A 3638-nucleotide genomic window follows, 5' to 3' on the forward strand; every position below is an offset into this window, starting at 1 on the left:
CGAGGATATTTGAGTTGCCTTCAGAGCCTCAGTGTCTTGGGCCGTTGGAAGGTGGGTGACGTGTGTATCTTCTCTTTTTTTGTGGCTGTGGACACCTTTCAGCACTGCTTTCTTTGTCTTCAAAGCCTTTGCTTTGGCTTCGGCTGTGGGAGGGGCAGGGGCTTCCTTCTTCGCCTTCGGCAACATCTTCATGAAAAGCGGGGCATACCAATTTTTTTTAAATTAAACTTTATCTTGCTCTGTGTTTAGAGAGAATACGGTCTGTTGGCCACAGTAAGGAGATAATGACTTGAGAGCAAATAGATTGTTTAACTTGTCCTCTCTCTCCCGAACAAACCGCTGGGCATAACTTCTCCCGTTTGCCCCTCGCCTTCCTTTGTGAGCTTTCTGTTATAAGCGTTTATTATATTGTTTTCCTCATGCGATAACTCAGCAGCGAAAGGAAGTGGCAGCTGCGATCTCACATGTCAGACAGAACATATGTCGTGACGTTTGAATGTAGTAGTACCTGTTGTGCAGCTCCGATGGCTGGTAGAATTTGAGGTTACTGCACACTGGAGTTATATGCTGTTAAAACTGTTCTCAAACTTTTTCCAGTAAAGGAGTTCTTCCTTAAAATGGGGTCTGGTAGGGAAGCCCCCTTGCAATTGTGCCAATGCCCTTCCTAGAGCCCGTATTTCTTCTTTTAGTGTGTATATATCACTTACCGTTTACCTATGTAACCACAAGAGAAATGAAGGTGGAATTTGCTTTAATATTTTTATGTATCTGTTACTCAGACTCCTTCCCTTCCCCTAGCCCCAAAGTAGAGCATCCCTTTATTTTTACTCAGTTCAAAATAGTTCCTGATTTTCCTTTTGATTTCTTCTTTTACCCCACAATTAAGAAGTGTGTTGTTTACTTTTCAAATATTTGGATATTCTGCAAAGAGCTTTCCATTACTGATTTCTGATTATCTTCAGAGAACATATTTTATATAATTTCAATCCTTTTCAACGTGTCGAGACTTCTCGTATCATACAGATCGTGGTTGATCTTGCCGAGTGGCCGACGTGTGCTCGTCACCCGGTGCGTGGGGCATTCTGTAACTGTCTGTCAGTTGTGTCGAGTGGCTTTCTCGTGTTGTTCACATCTCCTAGATTACTACTGATTTTCTTTCTCCTTGTTGCATTGGCTGCTGAGACAGAAGCGTTGACTTCTCCCAGGATCACTGTAACTTTGTCCATTTCTACTTGCAGATCTATTAGTTTTGTTTTACGTATCTGTTAGATGTGTAAATGTTTAGGATTGAGTGCTCCTGGCGAATTGACCCCTTTACCATTACAAAATATTTATGTTTTCAAATCTGTTTTGTCTGATGTTGTTATACTCCAGCTTTCTTTTGCTGGTCCGCATGGTATCTTTCTTTTGCTGGTCCGCATGTTATCTTTTAATGGTTATATTTAAACTATTTAAACGATAGTTTAAATATAACCATTAAAACTATGGTTATATTTAAGGTGGATTTCTTATAGACAGCAAATAGTTGGAACTTGCTTTTCTTAAAATCTTTTGTGTCTGTTTTTTTTTTTTAATTTTATTTTATTAGTTTCAGGTATACTGTACATTGGTTTAACATTGATATAGTTTATAAAATGATCCCCCTGATTGCTCTTTCTCTCCTCTGGCTCTCTACCTAGCCATCACATTAATGCTAACCACATTCACTATGCTGTGCTCCCCATCCCCGTGACCATCTATCAACTACAATTTGTACTTCTTTAACCCTTCACCCCATTTTTGCCGCCTCCCAACCCACCTCCCCTCTGGCCATCACCAGATCGTCCTCTGTATTTGAGTCTGTTTTTGATTAGATTGTTCTTTTCGTTCCTTAGATTCCTCATACAAGTGAAATCATATGGTCTGAGTGAAATAAGTGTGTTGATTTCTAGGTCGAACTTGCTTTTTTTATTCAGCATGGCAATCTCTGCCTTTCAATGGGAGTATGTGGACTATTTACTTAAGACAGGTGTCAGTATTGTTGAGTTTAAACCTCTCACCTTGCTACTTGTTTTCTACTTGATAGATCCCTTCTTTGCTCCTTACTTTCCTCTTTTATTGCCTTTTTTTTTTTTTTTACATGGTGTATTTTAGTTGTTCGGTTTTATTTCCACTGTGGGCTTATTAACTAGCTCTTTGTTTTCTATTTTTAGTGATTGTTCCAGGATTTTCCATATGCATCCTTCCATTTGTCACTCTCTATAATCAAATAACAATATAGTATTTTATGTCCGACGTAAGAATTTTATTACAGTATTCTTTCATTCACTCCTCTTCTATCTTCCTCACTATTTTCATTATTAAATCCCACAATACACTGCAATGGACCCTTGAACAACATGAGTTTGAACTGCGTGGGTCCACTTATATGCGGATTTTTTCAGTAAATACTGTAAATATATTTTCCTTATGATTTTCTTAACATTTCCTTTTCTCTAGTTTATTGTATGAATACAGTATGTAATACATAAAACATGCAAACTATGTATTAATCCACTGTTTAAGTTATTAGCAAGGCTTCTGGTCAACAGTGGGCTATTAGTGGGTAAGTTTTTGAGGAGTCAAAAGCTATACATGGATTTTTGACTATGTGGGGGCTCAGCACCCCTAACCCCAGTGTTGTTCAAAGGTCTACTGTATTATATTTACTTATTTGTTAAATAATTTTTTTAAATTTTGTGAACCTCAAAAGACCCCGAATAGCCAAAGCAATCTTGAGAAAGATGAACAAAGCTGGAGGCATCACAGTACCTGATTTCAAACTATACTACAAAGCTATAGTGATCAGAACAGTATGGTATTGGTGTAAAAACAGACACATGGATCAACAGAATAGAATAAAGAGGCCTGAAATAAACCCACATATATATGGTCAGTCAACTTACAACAGAGGAGCCAAGAATATGCAACAGGGAAAGGACAGTCTCCAGTCTCTTCAATAAGTGGCGTTGGCAAAACTGAAAAGCCACATGCAAAATAAAAATGAAACTGGACCACTGTCATACATCATGCACCAAAATGAACTCAAAATAGATTAAAGACTTGAATGTGAGACCTGAAACCATAGAATTCCTAAAAGAAAACACAGTGGATTTGATACCAAAAGTAAAGGCAACGAAAGCACAGATAAATAAACAGGACTACATCAAACTAAAATGCTTCCGTGCAGCACAGGAAATCAACAAAAGGAAAAGGCAACCTACTGAATAGGAGAAAATATTTGCAAATCATGTATCTGATAAGGTGCTAATATCCAAAAAATATAAACAACTTATAAAACGCAATAGCAAAAACAAAACAAAACAAAACAAAAAACCCCAAACAGTCTGATCAAAAAGTGGGCAAAACATCCGAGTAGACGTTTTTTTTAAAGAAGGCATACACGTGGCCAACAGATACATGAAAAGATGCTCGATATCACTAATCGTCAGGGAAATGCAAATCAAAACCACAGTGAAATGTCACCTCACACCTGTTAGAATGGCTGTTATCAAAAAAGTCAGGAAATGACAAGTGTTGGCGAGGATGTCGGGGAAAGGGAACCCTTGTGTATTGCTGGTGGGCATGTAAATTGGTGCAGCCATTATGGAAAACAGTAT

At 38.0% G+C, this 3638-nt stretch overlaps 1 pseudogene; it reads right to left on the minus strand.

Moving 5' to 3' along the window:
- Window positions 1–186, minus strand: part of LOC107195920 — a 540-nt pseudogene extending 354 nt beyond the window's left edge.
- Between the last annotated feature and the right edge of the window lie 3452 nt (window positions 187–3638).

Source organism: Pteropus alecto, unplaced genomic scaffold (assembly GCF_000325575.1).
Source record: "Pteropus alecto unplaced genomic scaffold, ASM32557v1 scaffold16, whole genome shotgun sequence".
NCBI lineage: Eukaryota > Metazoa > Chordata > Mammalia > Chiroptera > Pteropodidae > Pteropus > Pteropus alecto.